At 43.4% G+C, this 12,599-nt stretch overlaps 1 protein-coding gene across 8 annotated transcripts in view; it reads left to right on the plus strand.

The window, feature by feature from the left end:
* The window catches only part of r3hcc1l (R3H domain and coiled-coil containing 1-like), a 181,108-nt gene that overhangs the window by 83,004 nt on the left and 85,505 nt on the right, over positions 1 to 12,599 (plus strand). The window lies entirely within an intron of this gene.

Below are 12,599 nucleotides of genomic sequence, written 5' to 3' on the forward strand. Positions count from 1 at the left end.
TCATTCATGAGTGACTTTTAAGCAGGGTTTTTTTTCCTGTTCTGCAGCCTTGAATGGGCAACTGTACATGCTGTGCTGTGGAATTACCCAAACTTTAAGGCATTGCGCTACACTTGCCTCCATTAAAAGACATCTACCAGACACAGGTCCATTCCACCATCATGCCCAGCTCCTCCTACACTCTGCATTCCAGATGATTGTAAATAAAGCAGAAAACAAAGGGACCTATAAACAGCTTAAGCAAGCGGGGAAAGCTATGGTAAATAGAGTTCAGTGAGAGAGAGTGTGAGGTCCATTCACTTTGGACCCAGGAGACATAGATTGAATTTTTTTTTGAAATGCTCAGAAACAGGAAACTATAGATGTCCAAAGAGTATTGGGAGTTCAAGTACAAAAATCATTAAACAAATCGTTAAAAGTCAGTAGACTGGTTCAAAAAGGCTAATGGAATTGTAAGCCTTTATCTCAAGGGGTTAGAATACAATGCAGAAGAAATCATATTACAATTGTACAGAACATTGGCTGTCCCCCGTGCCCACCTGGAGTACCACATACTTATTTGGGCATTGCACCTCAGGAAGTATATAATCTTGGAGGGGGCACAGCACCTAACAATATCAGTGTTTAACGGGTTAATTTAAGAGGCTAGGTTGCATAGACTTGATTTGCGTTCCCTTGAATGTAGCGGATTAGGGGGAGAACTGATCAAGGTATTTGAAATATTAAAAGGATTTGGTAGGGTAGCTATGGAGAAACTATTTTAGGGGAAATCAAGAACAAAATCTTAACATTGGAGTTAGGTCATTTAGGAGGGAAATCAGGAAGCAGTTTTTCCACATAGAGATTTGAGAGAAACTTGAAAATTGGCTTGTGGGACAATTGCAGCTTTCAAGACTAATGGTGATGATTTTTTTGTTGAACATGTGACATGGTATATGTAGTAAAGGCAAGGAAATGGACTTGAGGTGAGATCAGCCATGATCTAATTAAATGACAGGGCAGTCCTGAGAAGCTGAATGGCCTCCCACTGTTCATCCGAGAACTTTACAGTATTACATATCTTTTGTGTCAGGCGCAAACTTGCAAGCCCATCCCCCAAGGTCTTCAGTCCAATCGTTAATGAAGGATTTGGATTTGTTTATTGTCATGTGTACCGAGGTAGAGTGAAAAGTATTGTTCTGCGTACCGTCCAGACAGATCACCCATACATGAGAAAAAATAGGGCATGCATAAATACATAATGTAAATACATAGACACAGGCATCAGGTGATGCATACAGGATTGCAGTACTACTCAGTAGAGAAGATGTGTGAAGAGATCATATCAGTCCATTAGAAGGTCATTTAGGAGTCGTAACAGCGGGTATGAAGCTGTTTTTGAATCCGTTAGTGCGTGTTCTCAGACTTTTGTATCTCCTGCCTGATGGAAGAAGTTGGAAGATTGAATAACCTAGGTGGGAGGGGTCTTTGATTATGCTGCCCCCTTTCCCAAGGCAGCGGGTGATGTAGATAGAGTCAATGGATGGGAGGCGGGTTCACGTGATGGACTGGGCGGTGTTCACGATTCTCTGTAGTTTCTCCCGGTCTTGGGCCGAGCAGTTGCCCAAGCTGTCGTTACACCACTCTACTAGGTTCTCTATCTCCCTCATATATACTGACTCCTATAATCTGACTCATCGTTGTTCGAGATCCGACCCACTGCGGTTGTGTCATCAGGTGGTGAAGAGCGACGAATCCAACAGCAATCTCTGAGATTCCATTTGTGGCTGTCCCTTGGGAAGAGCCGGTTGTAACCAGTTCCACAAGACTCAGGCTTTAGTGTAACAATTTCTAAAAGGCTTTTTGAAAGTTTTGATACATTAGTGAGTAATGGACTTCCAGTCATCTACCAACTTTATATCTTCTGCAAAATGTTCAGGAAAGTTTGTGTGACTGACACTTTTTCAGAAACCATGCTGCGATTCCTTAATAGCCCCCTGTTCTTTGAAGATCATGCAAGGCATCTCCACTATTCCCTCGACTCCCTTATAACTGATGTTAAGTTACTGGACTTGGTTTTCTAATTCCGACTTGCTGCTCTTTTGAAATGTAGACACCTGGAGCTCTCCCCAGTCCAATTGAATAATCCCAAACATCACTCAACAGTGATTTGAGCCAAGTGTGTTACAACACGGATCCCATTTCTTTAAGCACCTCAAGGTTAAACACACCAGAGGGTATGTGGCGTGATCTGCTTGGAGCTTTAATTCTAGCAAAAACTAGCTACACCTCCACTTTCACATTTAGTTTGACCATTAACTGTTACTACTAACACTCTTTTTTTTTTGTTCCTGGGACGTGAGGGCCCAAATCAGATAAGGACGTGGTTAAAAAAAATAGGAGGAATGGGACAAGGATCATTAAAAGGACTAGCCTTAAGGTTCTATACCTGAACGTTTGGAACATTCAAGATAAAATGAATGAATTAGTTGCACAGATAGATGTAAAGGGGTATGAGATAATTGGGATGACAGATAAATGGCTTCAAGGTGATCGAGGATGGGAACTTAATATTGAGGGCTCTTCAGTTTTTAGGACGGGCAGACAAAAAGGGTAAGGTGGTGGAGTTGTATTGTTGATTAAAGAAGATATTTATACAATATTGAGGAAAGATATTGGCACAGACAATGTGGAATCTGTGCTGGTTGAGTTAAGAAAGACCAAGGGCAAGAAACACCCAGGGGCAAAAAGTATTTGTCGGGGTGGTAGACAGACCACCAAACTGCAGTGGTAATGTTGGGAATAGCATTAGACAGGAAATCAGAGATGCATGTGACAAAGGAACATCTGTGATTATGGATTACTTTAATCTGCATAGAGACTGGGTGAGTCACATTAGTCTCAGTGCAATAGTGGAGGAATTCTGGAGTGTATACAGGATGGTGTTCTGGATCAATACGTTGAGGAACCAACAAGGGAATAGGCCATCTTGGACTGGATGTTGTGCAATGAGGAAGGATTAGGTGGCAATCTACTTGTGCGAGAACCCTTCAGGATGAGTGAGCATAATATGGTAGAATTCTTTATCAAGGTAGATAGTGAGGTAGTTGATAGTGAAGTAGTGAGGGCAGCATGGTAGCATTGTAGGGCAGCACGGTAGCATTGTGGATGGCACAATCGCTTCACAGCTCCAGGGTCCCAGGTTCGATTCCGGCTTGGGTCACTGTCTGTGTGGAGTCTGCACATCCTCCCCGTGTGTGCGTGGGTTTCCTCCGGGTGCTCCGGTTTCCTCCCACAGTCCAAAGATGTGCAGGTTAGGTGGATTGGCCATGATAAATTGCCCTTAGTGTCCAAAATAGCCCTTAGTGTTGGGTGGGGTTACTGGGTTATGGGGATAGGGTGGAGTTGTTGACCTTGGGTAGGGTGCTCTTTCCAAGAGTCGGTGCAGACTCGATGGGCTGAATGGCCTCCTTCTGCACTGTAAATTCTATGATATCTATGATTGATTCTGAGACAGAGGGCGCAATTCACTGATTGCGGGACTAAGTGTCTGCGCCGTCGTGAACTGGCATGTGCAATAGCGATTCTGGCCCCCTACAGCGCTGCAGCGGTTCACGGCGCTCCAACCTTACATCCTGGCGCGGACTGGGGGTAGCGCCAACCCGCGCATACGCAGTGGCGAAGCGCCAAGCGACGCATGCACGGTAGACTCACGGAACGCTCCGGCCCCGATGCAACATGGCGCAGGGGTTCTGGGGCCGAAAGCGCAACAAAGCAGGCCCGGTTTTGGGGGGGGGGGAGAGAGAGAGACCGGCCCGCCGATCAGAGAATCACCTGCCAGCGTCAGACCGGCGCCATGGGAAAAATTGGCGCGAACGGCGATTCTCCCATACGGCACAGCATGGGAGAATCGCGCCCAGGTGTCCTGCATCACAGTAAAGGCAGCTGTGATGGTATGAGGCATGAGCTGGCTATGATGGACTGGAAAACATTGCTGAAAGGAAGGACAGTGCACAGGCAATGGCGGGCTTTCAAGGAATGAATAGGTGAACTCCAAGAGTTTATTCCCACTTGGCGTAAGAGTAGAAAGGGAACCGTGGCCAAACCATGGCCTACGAGAGAAATTAGAGATAGTATTAGAAGAGGCATACAAATTAGAAAGAAAAAGGAATAGACCTGGGGATTGGAAACAGTTCAAAATTCAGCAAAGGCGGAACAAGGGATGGATCAAGAAGGGGAAAATACAATATGAAAGTAACTAGCGGGGAATATAAGAACTGACTGTACAAGTGTCCATATGTATGTAAAGTGAAAAAGATTGATAAAACCTAATTTAGGCCCCTTACAGTCAGAAATGGGGGAATTCATAATGGGAACAAAGAACTGGCTGAGGAACTAAATTTGTACTTTGCTTTTGTCATCACCAAGGAAAACATGGATAATGTACCAGAAGTTCTGAGAAACACAAGTTTCCGTGAGGGGCTTAAGGAAATTAGTATTAGTAAAGAAACGGTTTTAGGGAAATGAATGGGATTGAAGGTGGATAAATTTCTAGGGCCTGCTACTTTTCATCCCAGAGTACTTAAGACCCGAGAAATAGTAGATCCATTGGTGGTCATTTTCCAAAATACTTTGGACTCTGAAATTGTTCCTACAGATTGGAGGGTAGCTAATATAACCGTGCTATTCAAAAAGGGAGGTAGAGAGAAAACTGAGAATTATAGACCAGTGAGCCTAACATCGGTAGTCAGGAAGTTGCTGGAGTCCTTTGGCAAGGATTTCATCTCTCAGTATTTCGAAAGCAGTGGTATAATTAGACAAAGTCAGCATGAATTTACAGAAGAGAAATCTGCTTGGCAAATTTACTAGAATTCTTTGAAGATGTAACAAGTAGAGTTGACCAGGGAGAACCGGTGGATGTGGTTTATTTATAATTCAGAAGGTCTCACATAGCAGATTACTATATAAAGTTAAAGCGCATAGGATTGCGGGAAGCATCTTGTGATGGATAGAAAGCTAGTTAGCAGACAAGAAGCAAAAAAGTTGAAATAAATGGTTTTTTTTACAATTGGCAGGCAGTGATCAATGGGGTACCGCAGTGATCAGTGCTCAGATCCCAACTTTCAAATTATATATTAATGATTTGGATGAGGAACTAAATGTATTATATCCAAATTTGCAGATGGGTCAAAGTTAGGTGGGAAGGTGAGCTGTGAGGAGGATGCCAAGGTGCTTCAGCAGATATAGACCATGCTGAGTGAGTAGGTGTACACATGGCAGATGCAGCATAATGTGGGTAAATGTGAGGTTATCCACTTCGGTAGCAAAAATAGGAAGGCAGATTATTATTTGAATGGGTGTAAATTGAGTGAGTCAGATACTCAGCGAGACCTTGGTGTCCTTGTACATCAGTCACTGAAAGTAAGCATGCAGGTACAGCAGGCTGTTAAGAAGGTAAATGATATGTTGGCTTCATAGCAAGAGGATTTGAGTCTAGGAATAGAGATCTTTACTGTAATTGTACAGGGCATTGGTGAGGCCACACCTGGAGTATTGTGCGCAGTTTTGGTGTCCTTATCTGAGGAAGGATGTTCTTGCTATGGAGAGAGTGCAAACAAAGGTTTACCAGGCTGATTCCTAGGATGGTCGGACTGTCATACGAGGAGAGACTAACTGTTAGGATTATATTCATTGGAGTTTAGAAGAGTGAGCGGGGATCTCATAGAAACTTACAAAATTCTAACACTATTGGACAGGTTAGAAATAATGTTTTTGATGGTGGGGGAGTCCAGAACTAGGGGTCATAGTTTGATGATAAGGGATAAATGTTTTGGGACTGAGGTGAGGAGAAATGTCTTCACCCAGCGAGTGGCAAATCTGGGGAACTCACTACCACAAAAGGTAGTTGAGGCCAAAACGTTGTGCAATTTTAAGGAGTTGGATATCGCACTTGGTGATAAAGGGATATAATAATAACTTATTGTCACAAGTAGGCTTCAATGAAGTTACTGTGAAAAGCCCCTAGTCGCCACATTCCGGCGCCTGTTCGGGGAGGCCGGTACGGGAATTGAACCTGCTGGCATTGTTCTGCATTACGAGCTAGCTGTTTTAGCCCACTGTGCTAAACAGTCCCGAATATGGGGGGGAAGGCTGGATCAGGGTATTGAACTTGATGATCAGCCATGACCATAATGAATGGCGGAGCAGGCTCGAAGGGCCAAATGGCCGCCTCCTGCTTTGATTCTCTATGTATGCTTCTATGTATTAGTTGCCCATCTCTAATTGATGTCAACAAGTGATTGAAAGACACCGTGAACTATTTCAGCCCATGTTGCCCAGCACACCCAATGTGCTTTTCAGAAGGGATCTCCAGGATTTTGACTCTGACTTAAGTAAATAATCTTAAATTACGAAGGATAATGAAAAATAGTTGTTAAAAATGCTATATTGTGGCACCCTGCATAAATTGGCTTTGCCACATTCTTCAATGACCCAACATAGTTGAGAAAGGTATTGCCTTATCGACCCCACCTGTGCCCTTTTCAGACAAATTTGTAGCAGAATTTGTTGCCTTCACTTGTCCATTTGGAATGACGATGGGGTTTGTTAAAATAAATAAATAAATCACCTTTTATTGTCACAAGTAGGCTTACATTAACACTGCAATGAAGTTACTGTGAAAATCCCCTAGTCGCCACATTCCGGCGCCTGTTCAGGGACGATTCAGAATTCTCAGCTCGTACGGCAATTGAACCTGCACTGCTGGCCTTGTTCTGCCTCACAAACCAGCTGTCTAGCCCACTGAGCTCAACAGATTTTAGTTTCTATATTGGAGAAATGTGGGTTAAGACAGACAGAATAGCAGCGAGGAACTGCACACAGCCGATAAACAAATTGCTAATTTAATAGAGAGCAAAGGTCATCACCAGTGCCGTCACCAGTGTTGTTTAGTACATTGCTACTAACATCCTATATAGTGAAATCTTAAGCCAGTACATGCTAAAGTGCACTGCATTTCTATTGTGATGGGCTCAGCTCATCATTTCTAATTGCATCAGTTGCTGCCACTACACGTGCCAAATTTGTAACCGTGAGTCATCGCCCTAACTACTGAACGCTGTCTCCCAACACAGCTGAGGCATAATTGTACTCCTGGGGACGGTGCAGAAACTCAGTGTTCAACTTTATTGAACATCAAGTCACAACACTGATCACGAGTCTTTTTCAAAAGTCTGACAGAAAAACTGTTTAAACCTTTTCCTTTTCCCAAATTAGGAAGGGTGCAAAACATTGCATTTTCCTAATGTTGATGTATTCTGAAGATAAGTACGATCTCATCCCTCACTCTGCCATCTCATTGAAAATCCCTCTGCTTTTAATCGCTGTTGCTTCGTTTGCCATTACTGCAGTAACCCACATTTCTCTTTGTCTGAATTTTTATAAGTTTAGTTTCTCGTAGTGCTTTGCCACTGCAGTGAATCTCAGCTCGACCTCTCCTGTGCTAGGCTGCCACATTTCTCTATCATAACGCAAGTATTGATGAGAGTGAATAAAACTCAAAAGGTGGATATATGAAATTGAAAAACCGCATCAGTGTCTGAAAGAGAAAAGTTGATGCTTCAGGCAAGTGCTTTCATCAGACTTCTGACGTTTGGTAGTGTGAATTTGAATTGGGGTTTAGTTCAGTGCTGTATCATCGCTGCAAATATTTAATACCATGTATTAGAAACATGGGAATAGGAGCAGGCCATTCATCCTCTTGAGCTTGCTCCACCATTCAATTAGATCATGGTTAATCTTTGCTTCAATTCCATAACTCCATATCCCTTGATACACTTACCTGACAATCTATCAATTAGTCTTGAAAGATCCAACTGACCCAGCATCCGCAGGCTTTTGGGGCAGAGAATCTTAGATAGTCACTACCCTTTCTTTAAAAATTCTCTTCGGATTATATTCCTAAATAGCCTACATTTAGTTGCAAGATTGTGCCCCCTCATTCTAAATACCTCCTTGGAGGAAATAGATTCTTCATATATGCCCTATCAAATCTGTTTACCATTTTAAACACCTCTGCGCTTGACACCCGCCATCCTGAGAGTTGGTGGTGAACACATCCCCACAGACTGACAGGCCCGCTGCCATTTTATGCTCAATTGAACACTGGCAATAGGTGGGGTTTCTGTCAGCACTTGGACAGATGACCTGCCTTGGACAGCTGTCGGCCAACCTGATTGGCTGACAGCTCTCCAATTCCTCCAGGCACAGTGCTGCAGTGGCCAGAAGAAGTACTGCAGTGCCATGCCCGAGCCTAAGTTCCGGCACCACACCTCCGGTAAGTACCAGGGGTCCCGGGGGCAGCAGGTTAGGGAATCCCCTGGGGATTGGGGGTGGGGATGTGCGGGGGTAGGGGAAGGGAGACCCAGAGCTCCCATGTCCCTGAAAGGCCTTGCCGGACCCAAGGTAGAGATAGTTAACCTTTTCAATTTGGCACCCTGCTCCAACTGATGCCCGCCTGTCTAAAAATTGAAGCTGTGCGGGAAGATGCCCGGAGGTGGCCACTTCGGCACCACAATTGGGCTATGGGCACGCTTCCTATCCAAGATCCTTGATCAAAACACCCCGTAATCGCCAATATGCTCAAAATGAGACTGGCCCAATGTTTGCTAAAGTGCCAAACACAAATATAGAATTTTTAAAAATCCATATTTTTGATGTGTGCAAGTTGGAGAATCAGAAATACTTGTTAGAATGGAGCTATTAAAATCATTGAGAAGGTTAGCGAATAAGAGGACAATTCAACACGTCCTGAGTCCACAAAAGATCAGCCATGATCTCATTGAATGGCGGAGCAGGCTCGAGGGGCCAGATGGCCTACTCCTGCTCCTAGTTCTTATGTTCTTATGTCCTTTAAAGCAGTTATTACCAAATATTGAGAATTGAAGATAACTGATCGAATTTGCATCGAGTTAGATGCTAGCAATTCAGTCAAATGTTACTGGAGTCATAGGCTAATAGTGAAGCTTTCTGCCTTATGTTTAGTGCCAAATACCTGTTTCTTACACTATGCCGTTCCTTTTCATCCACCGATTTAACCTTTTTAAACTACAGATATGATGGAACTACTTATTGAAAATGTAATAACGATGTAGAGATGTGGTATCATACCACTCATTCCCACTCCTACATCACAAGAACAGATTATCAACAGATCTGCACTGAACTAAATTACCTGATTATAAGAAAGACCATTAATTCTCTGCATTTCCAAGTTTGACATTGGTACTGTAGCATAGTGGTTATGTTACTGGACTAGTAATCCAGAGATCTGGAGGAATAATCAGGAGACATGAGCTTAAATCCCATCATGGCGGTTAATTAAATATATCTGGAATACAAAAGCTAATTTCAGTAATAGGGAACGTGAAACTGCTGGATTGCTGTAAAAACCCATCTGGTTCACAAACATCCTTCTGTTGCCCTTGGCTGGCCTGGCCGATCTGCGATTTACAGCAATGTTCTCCGAAATGGCCCCGCAAGCCAGTCAGTTCTGCTAAACCTTGCCGTGGTTCCAGAAGGCAGCTCACCACTTTATAAGGGTAGTTGGGGATTGACAATAAATGCTGCCCTTTCCAGTGACATCCGCATTCCGAGAATGAATTAAAAGAGCCAATAAACAACTGATTTTTTTTTTTCTTGCCTGATGCCACTTTAGTAAATCTCTGACTGCTGATAGGTTCCTGGTCTACTAAGGTGCACAGTGAGGTTTCCCAAGGTCAAGAGATGCCCAACATCTCCAATCAGGAAGGGTCAAAATTTGCCATACACCTCACCCAGCATTTAAACCAAACGCATCTAAAAATATCACCAAATTGATACTTACAAAAATATCAATATAGGTATCACCGAATCGATACAATGGTGGGATTACGAGGATAGGGCGGGGGAGCTGGATTAGGTAGGCTCGGTGCAGACTTGATGGGCAAATGGTCTTCTGCACAGTATATATTGTATGGATTCTATGGACTGCAGGCAGCACCTTTTCTGCACATTGACACTCCCGAAAATAATTATTTAAGATCTATTTGCGTTTTTCAAAAAAATTCCAACATATTGAATCATAAACTTTTTATTCCTTTTCCTTTTTGTTAGTCTAGCACCCCCTTTAAATGCATCTTACAACATTTCAGAAACTCCGGGCGGCATAAAGTTCCACGTTCTCATACTCTCTGGGTAAAGCAGTTTCTCCTGAATTCCCTGTTGGTTTTGTTAGTGACTTTTAAGAATTCTCTGGCCTTTTACGCAAGTGAAGGTATCTTCTCCATTTCTCTAACCTATCAAACCGGTCCAAAATCTTGTAATTCTCTCATCAGATCTTACTTGCAGCATTTGGAATTATCTTCACCAGAGGGTGGTGAATCTGTGGAACTCTTTGCTGCAGAAGGCCTGAAGGTTCTTGGTTAATAAGGGAATGAGGGGTTATAGAGAGAAGGCAGGAGAATGGGGATGAGAAAAATATCAGCCATGATTGAATGGCAGAGCAGACTCGATTGGCTGAGTGGCCTAATTCTGCTCCTATGTCTTATGGCCTTATCTGGTCCTGACTGATTGGTAAAAGCTTCATCCAGATTGATGAAAAAAGGCATTTTTCCTCATTACTTTCAATTCATTCCCTCCTCATCCTCCCCTCCCCAAAATTCGTCATGCACAGAAAACTCAGGTGAGGATGTAAATAACAAAATAAACTAGTGCACACAAATGGCAACAAACATCAGGTTTTAAATACTGGAAAATTCTAGCTCAAGGTTTGGATTTAGTTATGAAAACGCCTCTCCCATAACAATTGGGGGCTCGAGGGGGATGAAAGTCTATCTATTGGATTGGCTTTTGTCAACTTAAAGACAGTGAAGGATTGTTGCTTTTCCGGTGTGGTATTTCAGTTTATGTGTTGTGGACAATGGCTCTTTCAGAGGCTCAAAAGTTTTTGGGGGTGGAGAATGTCACACGCAGAGTACGTACAGAGACAAAAAGCAGACTGTTCAGTTTGGCAAAAACGTTGCAGTTAACATTACCTGACAAAATGGGAAAAGATGAGGTAATTATGGCGGTGGTTAAGCATTTAAAGTTGCCTGAGATAGAGTCTGACTCATTGGAAATGGCAAAAATTCAGTTGCAAATTAAATAAATCATAGAGAATCATAGAATCATAGAGTTTACAGTGCAGAAGGAGGCCATTTGGCCCATCGAACCTGCACCGGCTCTTGGAGAGAGCACCCTATCCAAGGTCAACACCCTATCCCCATAACCCAGTAACCCCACCCAACACTGAGGGCAATTTTGGATACTAAGGGAAATTTATCATGGCTAATCCACCTAACCTGCACATCTTTGGACTGTGGTAGGAAACCGGAGCACCCGGAGGAAACCCACGCACACACGGGGAGGATGTGTAGACTCCGCACAGACAGTGACCCAAGCCGGAATCGAACCTGGGACCCTGGAGCTGTGAAGCAATTGTGCTATCCACAATGCTACTGTGCTGCCCAAATGGAACATGAGAAAGAATTAAAGCGGCTTGAATACGAAAGAGAGAGAGGAAAACGAAAAGGAGAGAGAAGAAAGGAGAAAAGAAAGAATATCCTTAGCAGAATCCCGAAATGTATCATGGAGTTCAACCGTCCTCCCCTTTAATGTATTGTTGCTTTTGAAGCACACGGCGTGTTCTCCAGGTGTGGTATTACAATTATGGACACGTGGGTTTTTAAACACAAAACAATGTTTAGTCCATGAACTCAACTTAACCTTTTAAATAAACATTGGACCACTTAACACCCCTTGCTTCAAAGATAACCCCGAAAATAATACAACACTAAATAATCCTTCAGTTGTTCCTTTAAACATCCAAGAGACTTAACACCTTTACACAGAAACACATCAGGTTAAAGCCATTACTATTATGAGTTTAAATCACCCAAATGATTCAGAGATAGTCTTTCCTGGCAGAGATCACAGCAGATCCAGCTCACTGCAAACACAGACACACCCAAGCTCTTTTCCTCAAAACTGAAACTAAAAACAGCAGTGAGCTCAGCTCAGCACCCCCCACCCTCTGACATCACTTCAGTAATATGAGCTGCTGCATTTCTTAAAGGCACATTGCTTAAACATCCAGTTCTTAAAGGTACTCTCACATGACAGTAGTGTTAATCAGGTCAATCCATAAGAGGGTCGTTTAGGAGTCTGGTAACAGCGGGAAAGAAGCTGTTTTTGAGGCAATTTAGTACGACCAATCCACTTAACCTGCACATGTTTGGACTGTGGGAGGAAACCGGAGCACCCAGAGGAAACCGATACAGACAGGGGGAGAAAGTGCAAACTCCACACATGATGTGGAGATGCTGGCATTGGACTGGGGTGAGCACAGTAAGAGATCTTACAACATCAGGTTAAAGTCCAACAGGTTTGTTTTGAATGATTAGCTTTCAGAGCACTACTCCTTTCTCAGCTGAAACCTCAGGAAGGAGCAGTGCTCCGAAAGCTAGTGTTTCGAATCAAACCTGTTGGACTTTAACCTGGTGTTGCAAAAACTCCAGACAGGCAGTCACCCAAGGCCGGAATTG

Source organism: Scyliorhinus canicula, chromosome 16 (genome assembly GCF_902713615.1).
Source record: "Scyliorhinus canicula chromosome 16, sScyCan1.1, whole genome shotgun sequence".
Lineage (NCBI taxonomy): Eukaryota > Metazoa > Chordata > Chondrichthyes > Carcharhiniformes > Scyliorhinidae > Scyliorhinus > Scyliorhinus canicula.